This window comes from Tursiops truncatus, chromosome 17 (assembly GCF_011762595.2).
Source record: "Tursiops truncatus isolate mTurTru1 chromosome 17, mTurTru1.mat.Y, whole genome shotgun sequence".
In the NCBI taxonomy this organism is placed as follows: domain Eukaryota; kingdom Metazoa; phylum Chordata; class Mammalia; order Artiodactyla; family Delphinidae; genus Tursiops; species Tursiops truncatus.
Genome location: NC_047050.1, coordinates 6,970,663 through 6,987,651, shown reverse-complemented (window position 1 = coordinate 6,987,651; position 16,989 = coordinate 6,970,663).

Genomic DNA, 16,989 nt, shown 5'->3' with positions numbered 1-16,989 from the left:
TTTCTAGGAACTTAGTAACTTCTTATTTTTGCTTTAGTATAACTGCTATACCAAAAATCTATTAATTAAAAATTTATTGCTGTAAAACAGATGTAAAGAAAAATGCACATACTTTAAGTACACAGCTTGATGAATTTTCACAATCTAAGCCTACCCGGGTAACCAGCATCCAGATTAAGAAACTGAATTATCATCATCACTTTAGAAGCCCTACTTCCTTCTAGTCAGTATCACATCCTTTATGAATAATCACTATGTTGGCTTCTTACAGTATAGATTAATTTGCTCTGTTTTTATAATTTACATAAATGGAAGCACATTGAGTATACCCTTATGTGTCTTACTTCTCTTACTAAGGATTATATATATGAGTTTTATTCATAATGTTGCATGCAATTGTAGAGATTTCAATCCATATCCCTGCTGTGTAATATTCAACTTCATTAATATATGGCAATCTATTTATCAATTCTACTGTTGATGGTATTTGGGGAATACATTTTTAGTCAATTATTAATAGTGTTATGTTGAATGTTTTACTCAGCGAATTTTGCTGAACATTTGGGTGCATTTATCTTGGATATGTAACTAGGAGTAAACTTGCTGGGTCATAGAAAAATGCATACTTTTGGCTTCCATAAACATTGCCACAGTTTTCCGGAACGCTTGTTCCAATTCACACTGTCATCAGCAATGTAAGAGGATTCCGTTTATTTCACATCCTAGATGACAATTGGCATTTCCAACCTGGTCGTTTTGTAGCAGTAATCATTGTGGTTTTCATTTGCGTTCACTTGATTTCTAATACAGTTGAGCTTTTTATTCATATTTTTATTTCCATGTTGACAATCTCTTTTGTGAAATATCTGTTCAAGTCTTTTGCCATTTTAAAAATTGCTTTGCCTATCTTTTTCTTAGTGATTTAGAATTTCTTTATATTTTCTAAATATGATATATTGGATATATTTTGTCTGGGTTCTGTGGTTGCTCTTCACTCATAATAATGTCTTTGATGAACTGAAGGTCTTAATTTTAATAAAGTTCAATTAAACATTTTTTTTATTGTTACTACTTTTTGAGTTCTGTCTAAGAACATTTTGCCTATTCCAAGATCATATTTTCTCTTATATTTTCCTCTGAAAACTTTATTGTTTCACCTTTCACATTTAGATCCATTTGGAATAGATTTTTTTCATACAGGGTGAGGTAGGGGGTCAAGATTCATTTTTTCCCAAATGAATATCCACTCCATCTGGCACCATTTATGAATAAGACTATACTTTCTCTTATTACATTGTTTTGTCATAAAAAACCAGTGGCTGAATATATGGGAGTCTGTTTCTAGACTATATTCTGTTGCAGGGATTCCTTTGTCTATCTTTGAGTTAATACCACATTGTCTTAATTAGTATAGTTTCAGAATAGGTCTTGGTATTGAGTAATGTCAGTCCACCAGCTTTGTTCTACTTCTTCAAAAATACCTTAGCCATTTTAGTCTTTTGCATTTCCATATGAATTTTAAAACCAGCTGGTCAATCAAAAGTATTGCTGAAATATTGACAGGAATTACCTTGAATCTGCAGTTTAATTTGGAGAGAATTGACATCTTGATAACATTGAGTCCTTCAATTCACAAGTATGGTGTATCCCTCCATTTATTTAGGTACTTGAAATTTTCTCTGAAAAATGTTTTATAATTTTCAGTAAAAAGATGTACATACCTTTAATTAGATATTTCCAAAGTATTTTATGTTTCTGAGTGCCATCGTAAGTGGTATATTTTTCTTTTCTTTTTTTTTTTTTTGGTGGCTGGTATATAGAAATATAATTAATATTTGAACATTATTCTTGTATCCAGTAGCATTATATTTATCAGTTCTAATAGTTTATCTACAGATTATTTTGAATTTTCTAGGTTAACAAACATGACTTCTGTGAATAATGGCATTTTATTTCTTTCTTTACAACCCTTACACCTTTTATTTATTTCTTATTTCACCGGCTAGTGCTTCTGGCACAACACGGGATAGTTGTAAAGGTAAAAGCATACTTGTCTCATTCGAGGGAAGGTTTCAAGAGTGCATCATTGAGTATGATACTTGCTATAGATTTTTAAAGATATTATTTATCAATATTAAGAAATTTCTCTTTCATTCCTGCCTTGCTAAGACATTTTATCGTGAATAGGTGTTAAATTTTATGATATGCTGTTTATACATCTATCGAAACGATTACGTGTGATTTTTCTCCTGTTTTAATGTAGTTATGTTACATTGTTTTCTAACCTTGAATGATACTTGCATTCCTGAAATGAACATTCATTAGCTGAAACATATTGGACTTTGTATATATCACTAGATTCTTTTTTCTTATACCTGGCTAAAAGTTTTTGTATCTGTATTAGTTAAGAAATTGGTCTGTAATTTTCCTTTATTTCTAATGTTCTGGTTAGGTTTTGGGACCGTCTTGCTATTCTCATAAAGATTGTTATGAATTTTCCTTATTTTGCTGTTCACTGGAAGAATTTAAGGCATGTTATTTCTTCCTTAAATTCCTGGAATAAATCAGCTGCTGAAACTGAGTAGTCTTGACTTTTTTTTTTTTAATTGACAAGGATTTCAATAATAGATTCAAATTCTTTAGTATGCATAGAATTATTTAGAGTTTTTGTTTCATCTATCATCTTGGTAAGTTATTTTCTTAGTGAAGATTTCATCTATTTCTTACAAATTATCAACTTTATTCATGATATACTCTTATTTTCTTTAAGTGTGGAGAATCTATATGTAATGTTTACTTTTCACTTGTGATATTGGTGTTTTCTCCTTTTTTGATCAATTTTGCTAAGGGTTTTTTTAAGAATCAATGTCATTGGTCTTTCACAAAAAATGACTTCTGGCTTTGTGTTTTCTCTTTACTGTCTATTGTTTTTACTTTGTCTATACCATATATATATTCATGTTATTATATTTATTATTTATTTTTCTATTTCCTTAGATTTGACTTGTTACTTTTCTAGCATTTTAACATTGAAGTTGGAAGTATTGCTCTTTAACTTCTCTTTTTCATTATTATATATATTTAAGGCCAAGAGGTCTTGAAAATACTGCTTTAGCTGCATTCCATAAATTTTGATATGTGGCATCTTTGTCATTTTTCATTTTGAGATATTTTATAATTTCTATTTTGACTACTATCTTAACCTATGGTTTATTTAGAAATATATCTTTAATTTTCAGACATATGGAAATTTTCTACTAATCTTTTGTGATTGATTTTAATTAAGAATCTGATCAAAAGACAGAATCTAAAACTTTTTAATCTTTTCAAATTTCCTGAGGCTTTCTTTTTGCTCCAGCTTATGATACTTTGATAAATGTTTCTTATAAACTTGGGGAAAATGTCAACTACATTACTATTAGATACAATTTTCTATGTAGGTTAATTAGGTCAATTTCGTTAAATGTGAGTGTTTTTGTTGTTGCTGTTTTTTGTTTTTTGGGAGTTTTTTTTGGTGTGCCTACAGACTTAGGATTGTGATATCTTCTTGTTAGGATGACTCATTTATGAAATGTCTCTTTGTATCATAATCTCTAATAATGTTTGTTGCCTTCAAGTCTATTGTGTTTGATAATAATTGTCAAGAACCATTAAGGATTTGAGATTTTGTCCTTCTTGCAAGCTAGCAAGTTAGGATGCCATATTTTTATGGATGTTGGTAGAAGACATGGGATTCCTGACTCAGAGATATAAGACTTTTACTCACAGCTCTAACAGTAACCAGAGTGTCATAATTTTATTGTGCAGTTTCCCTGAACCCCAGTTCCCACAAGGTGTTGAAGTCCACTGGACACCATTGGATTGTAGTCTAGCCAAGTCACCAGCACACCCAACTTAGGCATATAGGGGAAACTGAACCAAGAGCCCCAGGGAGCCAGCAGCTTTACTTCAGGAGGTAAATGGAGGAATACAATTTTTCCAAAAGAGATGGCTGCTTTTACCCTGTTCGGGCTTCACTGAGCTTCTTGAAGTGTGAGCTGATAATCAGTTTTGAAAATTTTTCATGGTTAGTAGATGTCGTATACTTCTCCTTATTCAATTTTCTATTAATCTCCTCGTTTTCAGTCTTGCCTTACACAGTTTTGCTTGCCTCCAACTCCTGAGCCTTTTAGGAATGGCTAGTTCAGTTGGCTTACTTCTCATTAGTGCTACCCTCTAGAGACACTTGATGTTCACTACTCTTTTTAAAATTTCTTAAATTTTATTTTATTTTATTTTTATTTGGCCACACTGCATGGTTTGAGGGTTCCCTGACCAGGTTTTGAATCCAGGCTGCGGCAGTGAAAGCACCGAGTCCTAACCACTGGACCGCCAGGGAATTCCTGAACTGCTCTTAATTCTTCTAGAGTCTGTTTCTCCTTGTTTTCTACCTTCCAAAAATTTGTTGATACCCTTACGCACTGTTCTCTTGGTCTACTATGCCTATTTTATTCTCCTTTCTATTTTTCGAGGGATTTTTTATGGAGAAATCTGTGATAAATAATGTATTTATTCTATAATACATAACCCCAATTCACCACTACAATATTTTCAGTTTTCTTATTTTATTTGGTTTTAGATGTACCACTTATAATAATCAGTTAACAGGATATAGCATAAGTCCAGAATGAGCATTTCATAATTTAGGTGAGCTTAAACCATCACATTATTTGTTGTTCACATTTATTGTTACTGATACTGATGGTACTTCTCAAATGTTGAGTGATTTTTGTATTCTGTATTCAAGTATGCATTTGAGTATTTTTGCCTTTTATACATCCTACAGGGACAGTCAGCCTATGGGAGGTCTGGGAACTACTTGTAGGATTATGGCCCACACTGTTTTAGGGGGAGGGTGGTAGACAGGATATGCAACTAGATGACTACCTTGTCTCTCTTCCTCAAACTCCCACAGTAGATATTCCTGCTTTGAGTAAGATGCCCTGTACCCTACTGCTTGACCCTGAGGTTAGAGGATGGTATAGAGAAATCTCTATTTCTGGTTTCTCCCACTTTGTTATTCCAGTTGATCACCCTGCTTATGTCTCTGGAAGTCCTCTGCACATTGATTCTACCATTGTGGTCATGCTCAAATTTGCTTTAACCTTCTGTTTTAGTGCAGTGCTAGAACCTAGGATGTGCCCAGGTGTGCAGGTCGTACTGTGAGGCATACCCAGCTGTTCTGTATTTCAGCCTCTTACAGATTTCTCCCGTGCTCTGAACCACTAAGATTATTCGTCTCAGTTTTAAGCAATACCACATTTATATTATTTATAGGATTTGGCACAGGACGTGAGACTGCTGATGGTGGATGCAATCAGTTTGCCCTCTTGCCAGATCCCTTAAGCACTGCCACATTTAGAGACTTGATGGCTCAGTTATTCATTAATGAAAATTAGACTCTTCTGCTCAATCCTGCATTTTATATTGACCAGCACAGTTTGAGGTCTCTGTTCCAAAAGCTGTTAAGGATTCAATTAAAATTCTCTCATACGGTATGAATAGTATAGAACACCATACATCAGTTGGACTCTCTGTGATCACACGGCTGTCCTTCCCTTTAAGAATATTACACTCCATCTTTAATTTCTAGGTTATATCAGACTGGTAACTGAAATCTAATGTCATCTGTAGTTGGTTACTCTATTTTTTTTAATCTACAGAATCTTCAAATTCTTACTTATTCCTGAAGAAAGTGCATTTTGAGAATGGTTTGGGAGATTGTTCTTATCTTCTACTACAAGCTGTTTTGGAGGATAAGCTGATAATTCAGCTCTCTATTAATAAATTTAGGCCCTTTATTATAGATATGCCTTCATTAGTGGACTCAACTCTTCAATTTCCCAAACTTGTCTTATTTTCTAGAAAAATAAATCAATTCACTTTTCTCAGATTTTTCCTTTTTAAAAGATAGTCTTACAAAGATTCTTTTCTGTTATCTTCCTTCTCAAACCTTGGTCTCCAGAGCTTTTAAAAGGGTGACATTGAAAGATAGTGTGTGTGCAGACTAGAAACACATGCATCTCATGTCTAACTTTGACCAAAGTGTTGACAGTTTGTGGTAGATGCAGTTATATTAAATTTAGTCAGGTATAGATATGCCCTGAGTTGTAGAAGACGCAGCTGTATTTAATTTAAATATAACCTACAAAAGGTGAAGAATTTTCTAATAGAATGACTGCATATAAGAGGCTAAGAAGAGGAACTATTAGGCTTAACTGTTAGGGAAGTATGGGGAAGAAACAAAAGAAGGTGCAGAGAAAAAATGAAATATAGAAAGCAGAAAATTCCTCTTGCAAAACCTGATGGCTTCAGAACAGCAACGCTCTTAGATTACGAATGAAAGTGATTTTAATCAAGAGCTTAACTTTGGAGATACAAGTTGTGTCTCTATATAGCTACATATAGATAGTATATGTAATCATATTATATATACCCAAATGTTTTTGTATCAACAAAGATAGAAAAATACGTTTCTTTATATGACCAGAAAAACATTTGGTGTTAAGAAAGGAAAGAAGAGAAAAAGAGTACTGGTGGAGGTTAGAAATAGGTAGCAGAGCAATTCCTTGTGTACTTTCCCATGGAGGGATCTATATCACAGACTGTCAGCCCCATCCTCACTTCACTAGGACTCTTGTGTCTCTGTATCGCTTTTCTGCCCCACCTTTTTAGCTCTGTGGATAGCACCATGTCTTGTGTGTGTGTGCTCACATAGATGCAGATACAAAATACAGATATACAACTTTTTTTTTCTTTAGGACAGTCTCCTCTCTTTCTGGCCCTTGCTGATGCAGTGTATTGAGGTCTCATTCAGAAAAGGTTAGGGAAGGTTAAAGTTCTTTGAGCTTCAACTAATCCCAGGCAGCTAGCCTTAAGAAGTTACAGGAATCATGCAAGGTTGGTAGGTAACAAATGTCATGGTCATTTGTCAGGTCCCAGACTTGCATAACAGAGCTACCAAGTTGCATTTGCCTTAGTTTCAATGTTCTGTTCTGTTTTTTAGTTTTTCTCACTTCCTAGTTATACAAAAGCAAAGAAAGTGAAAAAAGGAAAGATGCATATTTTTCTCTGCATATCGCATCCTTTTTCAGACACATGAAAAGGCATAATTCTGGCAGCAATTTAGCCCCCAAACAGGAATGTATCTACATTTACACCTCATTGAAGTGTTAGGATTAAATAAATTCTAATTTAACAACATGAAATGAGGATTAGCTGTTGATATGATTGGAACAATCCAGCCTCAGCCCAACTGGGAAAATGCCTCCAGTGTTCTGACTTCTAAGTATTTTAACTTCTTCTCTCCCATTTATAACACTTCCTTCTTTCCTGAAGCAGTGTCTTGTCCAGGCCTAGTCTCAATGGCCTTTCTGCTTCCGGCACCTGCTCACTTTCCCACAAAGAGATGCTTAGGAAACAATCAGGATTTCCAAAACTATATAAACCTTAGATCTCCAGTGTCCCTAAAGCATATATTCTGAAGAGCTTGATTTCTATGGGATTTTTTAATATTTTGTGCTTTTATCTTAATGATATTACAAAACACTTACACATATGTTCCGAAATATTTGAAAATGACTTTATAAAAGGAGAGTGATATATGACTTAAGTGTCTCCGTTTGTGTTATTGTCACCCTCTTGCTTGTGCCAAAGGAAGGCCATAGGATGTCATGGTGTTCTATAAAGCTGAAAGTTTTTCAATGACTTGAGCAGAGACAGTGGTGGGAGGATTCAACCATCACATGGCATACAAAATGCCAAACAGAAAATAACATGTTTTGTAGTAAAGACTGTGCTCACATTTTAAGTAGATTACTTGAACAGATACTCTTTTTGTATGCCCCAATTAAATATGAGAAGAGTGGTAAACATACAATGAACCATTGTTTGGTCACTAATTCTTTAAAACTATTGCATTTCAGATTCAGTATTAAATTTATTAGCCCATAGGGTAGTTGACCAATGGTTAAAAGCTACCTCATTTCTAAAACAACAGTAATAATTGCGGTGACTTATGGGATTGTCCACAAGGCTAAGATGCAAAAAAACCAAGATGACAGAAAATAAAGCATCAGACATGTAAAATTAAACTCTGTTATTAACCCTAAAATAGGTGATAGATGTTCATCAGTAAAACATTATCCACTACTTTAATTTTTTTTACTTTGGAGCATGTTGACTTATAGTTTTGTTTGTATTGATAATAATTTTTAAAAATTAAAATATGTAACACATATAAGCACTAGCTAATTTTTATCAATTTCTGTTTGTATGGGTTAATGTTGCCTTTAAAAACAAATATATTAAGTAAACACTGAGGATATATTAGAATTAATTTTATACAAAAGGGAACTACGTATTATACCAGCTACGTAGCTGATCTGTGTGGTTTTGCCCCCAAATAAAGGGTAAGACTTCTCTTGAGAGAGGGTAAGGGTGCAAATACATGGTTAATAGACGATGAATGAAGAATGAAAAGTCGGAGAAAAAAGCTTTATTTCCTGTCTTCTAAAATCTGTACCTAATATCATGAAATTTGTTTAGTACTCACGAATATAAATTGACATCGTGTGGAATCTTATGTGATTCTTACAGAAGAGTTTCAGAAAATTACACATACAGTAAAAATTAACCAAAGCACCTCTTTTGGTACTGAATCAGATGTAGTTTTACAGTCTTCTATAATAAACCCTTGAGGTCAAAGACAGCATCTATTTTTCTAATTTCTGAAATACTCCTTTCACTTTTTAGTCACATGTGGAGATCCAGGTGGCGTAATGGAACTAAGATGACTTTATAATGCTTCATTTTGGGAGAAATGTTAACTTACAAATGAGACAGGCTGGGACCTATGACCCTATGCTGCAGTCCTGCAATGCTTGACCTGGACATACCTCTCCTTGAGCAACAAAGTACAAAGAAACTATATGGGACTAAAAATAACTGCATGCATGCACAGTTAGGGCAAATTCTGGACAAAAGATACAAAGAGACAAAAAAACCCAACTGCCACTTTTGAAGAGCCTGGAGCAAAGGCAGTGTACTGAGCATGCTCTCTGCACACAACACAACTTAAGGGGTGGGCAAACTACCTAAGCCATCCCTCTGGCCCGACCCCCTGGACACACCCCTACCTTCACCCCATATAAGGAACAAGCTCGCCACCCCCTCACCACCCCCGTGCCCCGGGGAGCAGAGCGAGCAAGCAAGGGAACACGTTGTTTGTTCTCATTCCCTCCTGCTACAGCAGGAGCCCCAATAAAATCTTGCCTGAATTTCTTCTGTGGCCTCTAGTCAATTTATTTTGATTAGGGAAGGCCAAGAACCCTGGTCAGTATCACAAACACAAGTCAAAACACTTCCCGTGAAGCCTTTACATTTAGATGAGAAAATAGATGCACACAATGAGACTTTTAATTTTTTTTTAAACCAGAAATTGATTTGTTTTTCTGTTTAAGTGAGTGAAAGACCCTTTTTAGGAAAATGCCTGGAGAGAGTTTTCCAAATTATGTGAAAAAGTAGTCTAGATAAACTTTCAAAATAAATGAATAATAAAATATAAATATGTCCAGTTTTTGTCATAGGGTAGATTTTTAATGGGTCATAAGTATGTCAAAATTATATTATAGAAACTCTCAGTAAAGAGAGTTTATAATCCTGTTTTAGTCATTGGGAGGTAATTTAATGTACTGAAATTTCCTTTCTGAAATCAAATTTCAGTTATAATCCAAACTTAGTGCAAGTTGTTTAAAAAAAAAATCTGCTGAGTTTTTTGTTCATTTGATGAAAGCTGAATTGACTTTAGCCAAACATTGCTTGAGCTCAGAACTTTTCCATTTATTATTCTGAAAAATTATTGGACATAGGTGATGATAGGGTTTCAGGAAAAATTCTCATTAACTTTTTCTAAAACAGTTTTTATTACCAAATAATGGACACATTAAATTACTTGGAAAACAAATTATTTTTAATAGAAATGAACTTTAATTCACATTCCCGCAAAGTAAGAAAGTTTCCTTTGAAACGAAACAACTCTCTGAGGAACGTAGTTCCATAGGAGATAGTTCAAGGTGTAAATATAATCTAATAGCTGCAGATCTGGATCATTTAAAAATTGGGTGAAAATCACTGATGCCTCAGAAATCAGTAACAGTTATTGGTAATGGAGGCATTTCAGATTAGGAAAGGGAAGAAATAAGGTAGAATTGGAGATGTGAAAGGAAGGAAGCAAGGGAAAAATACTTCACAATGAGTTTGTGATTTTGGTTTCACTGTAACTGGACTTGCTCAGAGTTAGAACTAAACGTTGTGGCTAGCTATGGATTAAGAATTGATCAAATTTCTCTTGATTAAAACAAAAAAGTGTTTCTTCAGGAGAGTCCTGCCCATCAGAATGAAGCTCACATCGCCAATCACAGTCATGAAGGACTTGGGAGCCATAAACAATTCTCTTTCTTTAATTAAAATGGTGAGAAAAGGGGAAAATGGCACACCATTTCCTGCCCACCACAGGTGTACATTGTTTCATTCCTGGGCTGTTCAACATACATGACATTTGAATCAGTGTAATCCTTTCAGAGACTAGGAGTTTAACAAAACCCTTCAACGGAGAGAATTATTTTATTTGGGGAAAGCAAGAGCAATGCATACAAAAGTACTGATTTTATTCTCTTTTCTATAGAAAAGAAGAAAAATCAATTTCCTCGCCAATATCGTAGTTAACACACCCACCTGGATTTTTGCTCCCGTTTTCAAAGAGGCCAAAGAAAGTCACACTTGTAATAGTAGAAACACAAACTGAAATTGCATTGGTAGACTTGGAAAATAGCACTCCCTCCATTTTTCAAACATCTTTATGAGTTATAGATACAAGTTTTTCTTCTCATCAAGACAGGAGAAGTAGTCTGCAGCACTCTAGATAAATACGTCTTCTTACATTCTTTATACATGAAGAGTCAAAAATCCTTCCTAAACTTTTAAATTAAATCAGGTATGCATTGAAGCTCTTACACAGAACCTGTCACAAAGTAAATATTCAATAAATGCATGTTGTAATTCTTTGAGTCTAAATTTATTTTTCTTTTAAATTTTATACATTTATGTGAATATACAGTTTTGAGAAATACTGTATAGCATGTCTGAATAGCATGTCTACATTGCCATTAATTAATAATTAATTTCAAGCCATATATCTCATGAGGGTTTAATATCTAAAACATAAAGAATTCATACAACTCAATGACCAAATTAAATAACCCAAGTTAAAAATGAGCAAAGGACTTGAATAGACATTTTTCAAAAGAAGATATATGAATGACCAACAGGTACATGAAAAGATGCTCAACACCACTAGTCATTAGGGAAATGCAAATCAAAACCACAATGAAATACCACCTCATGCCTGTTAGAATGGCCATCATTAAAAAGATAAGCATTAACAAATACAGATGAAGATGTAGAGAAAAGGGAATCCTTGTGCAATGTCATTAATCAAGATTGAACTGGAGGAGGAAGAAGACTGAAGTGGTTGAGTCTGGCAGAAAAACTAGTTAATTTTAGAATATGGTAATTATCAAAAGAGGAATGTATAAATAATAGCTAGAAAAACAGTTTGAAGCTCAGGAGATGATCAAAAGAAATACTTTGTTTTCCTCTCATTGAGTTCTTGAGCATTTGTAGTCAGTACCAAAATCAATGGTTTTCCATAAAGCCATTAAATAAGATGTTTTGGAGTTTACTCTCCATCGTCCAGGGTTCTATCTTCCTTGGAATTCTAGGTATTAAATGGCATGAGTCTTATTTAGCTTCATTTCCTCCAGGAACTTGCAGAAGGTTTGGCACAAGTAGCTGCTCCGTAAACATTTGACTGAATTGAGATGTAATATTAACTTGAAAACATTTTTTCTCTCCAAGAGAACAGCCATTATATTAACCAAAGATGGTGACAAACCATGTGAGGCATTCTGGGAAACTGGTCAATGTCAACTAAGTATGTGAACTTTAAAGTGATCCCTAATCAGATGAGAGTTTGTTATTGCTGCAACATTGCTGGCAGATCACAGTGTTTGCATGTTAAAGTAGCATTGTAGGGAAGAGAAACAGTTTTTTTCTCTAGGTTTTTTGTTTGTTTGTTTGTTTTGTTTTGGCCTTGTACTATTTTCTATCAAGATAATGACAATACCCCACACAAACTATTTATCTTCACATCTTAATGTATTATATTATACCTAAATTGTCTTCATTACATCCTAGTAGGTGCAGCTCAGTTGTTAAATGTCAACTATAAAACTAGCAGCTGCAGGAATATGACATGAAAAATAGGATGATTTATTCATATGAAAAATGCTTTTCCATTCATAGTAAAAATAAGCTATAGTCAAATAATCTGAAACTCTAATTTGTTTTTGATATTACTCATAAATTATAATATTACATTATTATATTCATATGTATTAATGAATAAAAAGTTGACTGTTTAGAGCTATTTAATCAATAACATACTAAAACTCTTGGGGTTTGAAATTATCCTTGGTAAAGTTGAGAAAAATTGGAAGATTAAACTCTTAATCCATAAGCTTATTCCCATTTCTTGTGAAGGATATTGTGCAGTCATTTCATAACAAAACTTATTTTAAATCATTTCATAAAAAATGTCCAAACCAACACAAGTATTCTCTCACACGTAATAAAGAATTCTATTAAATGAATCCAAATATTTTCTTTGTTTGCCTTAGAAATGGCTATCAATGGAGTTTATGTAAGTGATGAGTAATAGCAACCTGAAACCCATGCAATAAACCACATTCCCACTCCCCAAACCTGGTAAAAAGATACGGTATTGAATCTGTTATAAAATGTCATTATAGATATGGAGATTAGATTTTATACCTTAGCCAAGACCATGAATGTCCACTTGTTTATAATATCATCTTATCCCATTACATAAATCCTTTCCATCTCTGTCTAACACTTAAAATATTTGGAGAGAAGAACACATTTAAGGGTGAATAAAATATTATAACTATAAATACTCACTTTTTGCATATATGGATTAAACTTAATATTGTCTCTTTTGGAATTGGTCTAACAAATTGGTTTTAATGTTAGAATCTGAGTGTAAACTTGGCATATAGAAATAAAATCTTATGGCTGTGATTATTTTTCTTGTCACTCTATGTTATAAATTTCTAAAATGGAAACCATAGGACTTATACAAGAAAAACGACTTGGTAGAAACGTAACCACAGGAAAAATGTTAGTACCTTCAGTTTTATATTGTTTTCCCTAGAGGTGATACTTATTTCATAATGAAAATGCATTAAAAGACCTCTAATGTCCTAAGAGGTAGGTGAACTAATGTCTTTATATTGCTGAAGAGAGTTTATTTTTCACATATAACATTTCAAATATATTTTCTCAGTCGTCATCTACTTTAGACATCAATTAAAAAAAAACCTCAAAATCAAAATCAATGAAGTTTAAGCATTATTTGAGATACTTTAAAAAGGCAAATCAATTATAACTAGTATATTAAATTATATTATTCATTGCTGTTTATCCATAGCAAATGTTCACATCTCCATATAGCAAATATTGAGCTTCCTTCTCCTTCTCTTTCCTCCTATTTCTTTCACCCATGAGTTACTGAACACATAAACAAATTTAAATATTAATAAAATGGAAAAAAAAAACTCTAACTTATTTCTTTCACATAGCAGGATCTTAAGAAATGTTTTAAGTGATTGAATGAACAATTAAGCATTAATAATAAATCTCAATATGTGTTTTGTTATGTTACGAGTGGTACTGCTGACTTTTTTGTATAAATAATCAACAGATCATTGTAGACTCATAGTAAAGTTATGCTATAATATGTAACCCTCAGGTTACCCTCCCTAACCTGAAGAAGAGTGTAGAACATAAATATTGAAAGTTAAGGGGAAGGGACTTCCCTGGTGGTGCAGAGGTTAAGTATCTGCCTGCCAGTGCAGGAAACATGGGTTCGAGCCCTGGTCCGGGAAGATCCCACATGCCGCAGAGCAACTAAGCCCATGAGCCACAACTACTGAGCCTGTGCTCTAGAGCCCGTGAGCCACAACTACTGAGCCCACGAGCCACAACTACTGAAGCACACACGCCTAGAGCCTGTGCTCCGCAACAAGAGAAGCCACTGCAATGAGAAGCCCGCGCAACGCAACGAAGAGTAGCCCCCGCTCGCCGCAACCAGAGAAAGCCTGCGCACAGCAGTGAAGACCCAGCACAGCCAAAAATAAATAAACAAAAAATAAAATGTTTTCCAAAACCCAAATCAAATTAAGAAATCTTTTATTGCCATTATTCCCTTTCGTTATTAGAAACTATCATACCACTTGAACTATAAAAGTATAATTCACTAAAAACACAATTATAATTTTTAGTAATGGCTAAGCAGTAATGTAGTTTAATATTGCAATTTTGTTCACTTTCATTCATAGTTAATCTTTCATAGCTCCTTCTCCCACCCACAAAGCTGTTAATGGCTAAAAGCAAATATGGGCTAATATCTTTAGCAGGAAAGTAATTAAAAATACTTAATTAGGCTTTGGTGAGCATTTATTTTATCAATGCAGATCTTTTGAGCTGAAACACTTCTGTCTCTATTCTAGCCATTCATCTCATAGTGTTTGAAAACCTAGCTGTTAAATTCACATATGAATTTCATTTTGACATAGGTAATGGATTCAGATAATACTTGCACTTACATTCATGCTGGATATGTACTATTTACCCCTTCAGACTAACTCTTTTCTCTTCTCCCCCCTGTTTGGGTGCAGGCTGATCTCTCCCGTGTTTGGGTGCAGGCTGACTACATGATTATATCGAAGAGGTGTCTTATCCAAGTTGAGTTGAGTTCAGCTAATTAGGAGCCCTGGCAGAAAATTGGAGGAAGGAAGAGAGTGAGGTCAGGATATTTTATTCCTCTGGTCGGCTGTCTGTGCGACTGTTTCGGCTGGGTATGTCCTCAGACTGAAGGGATGCTTCTCTCAAGACAGTCTTATATGCATTTCTCTCTTCTTATGGGTTCTAGTAACTGCCCCTTCCTTGTCCCTTTGGGCTTGTGGGTGGTAACTGCTCTGTTTCTAGTCCTCAGTGACTGTACTATCCTTTGTGGTTCCTCTGTACTCCGACAACATTTTGTAAATAGTCCCTTTGTAAATGAACTCTTCTTGAATCATCCTAGGTTGAGGGTATACTTCTTTTCTTATTGCGATCCTGATGAATACACTAAGCTATGGTATAGGGTCTTAACATAGCAGGTTATTAATCTTATATTAGACCTGTAAGTACCGTGATTGATAAATACATCCTTGATGCATGTATTCGTCTCTGTGGAATTCTTAATCTCCCAATGTACACTTGACACTGATGATGAAAGTTGAACTTAGGCTGGAAGGAAATAAGGAGGTCACTGGAAAAGAAATGCAGTTGGGATTTGGCTTCTTCATGGTTTTTAAGGTCTTCTGGTGCATCATAATCATGTAAGGCTATTTTATGCATCTATTTGATTTGTAACTCTATTATTAGAGAATTCAAACTTAGATAACCACTAATATTCAAGACAGCTATTTTTAAAAGAAATCTCCATTATCAATGTCTTCACTTCTTACAGATTTCTTGTTACTCCTCCTTGTTGCCAAGACAGATGTTCAGCATCACTGGGTGCTCCTCCCACTTCCTCATCATAGAAATCCAATCAACTGCAAGATTGAATTGATTCCATCTCCTCTTCTGAAACTTACTCTCCAAATCCTCTGCTAGCAACCTCGTTTAGGCTGTTCATCCAGAATAAATTCTAAAATTGCAAATCTGATCACCTAACTTTCCTAACACCATCAACAAATTCTTTGCCCTTAGGATAAAAGCCAAATGTCATTTCTTGGATTATAAGGCCCTCCATGATTTTGTTTGCGCCTACATCTCAACGTCATTTCTTAAAACACATTTTAAATTCCAACCATACTAAATTGCTTTCAATTTGCTCCTTTGTCCATATTATGCTTTTTCTTTAACGTGGGTCTTCACATTTGTCTGCGGAACATCTTCCCACACTTGACCCCGATGCTCCCTTTGCAAAATCCTGAAATTTCTTACCATGGTGGGAAGAATTTAGTTGTACCGAATATCTAACTAATACTGGTCTACTCCATAACGATATTCATTGATAGAATATCCCAAGGTAAACAGTTCCAGTTAGAGTTCCTGCCTCAATCAAGAACCCCAGCTCTTTCTATCTTTTCACATCATCAGCATCCTGTCTTCCATCTGGAAATTTGTTGCCCTGTGTTCACATTTTATATGCTCTAGTCCCTGACATCAAAACAATGAACAGTTATATTCAAAAGCAGGAAGGACAGCATGAGAAAGACAATGCTTTCCATTCATCTCCTGCACCTCTCTAGTATCAGGGAGAAAACTTTTTCTTAAGTCTTCAGCTGACATGCTTTTGTGGCTGGTTGACCAGACTTGATATTTCAACCACCCTACACCAATCACTTGCATGAGATGGCTGTGGTTGGCTCACGTTAGTCATGATTCACCCTCTAGGACTAAGCACAGTGAGTCCTGAATAAACATGGGATTCCTTAACCAGGAAGAAGAGTGGCTGTGATAAGCAACCAGAGATGTCTGCTGAACCGAGTTTATCTCTACAGCGACCACAGAATTCTTCCCCGTGATGCTCATTCTCTCAGCCTCCTTTTACTACACTACATTCTAGTTATCCTAAACTTCTTTTAGTTTCTAGAAAGTTCTGTGTGCTCTTAGCATCCATGCCTTGGTGTGCCTATGCTTAGAACAGATTTTTCCCTTTGCCCAACTAGCGTTTATTAACCTTCTGGGTCTCAGCTCTGACTTTGGTTGCTCAGTGATTTCACTGTCTGTGCAAATCAAGTGAAGCGACCTCCTTTT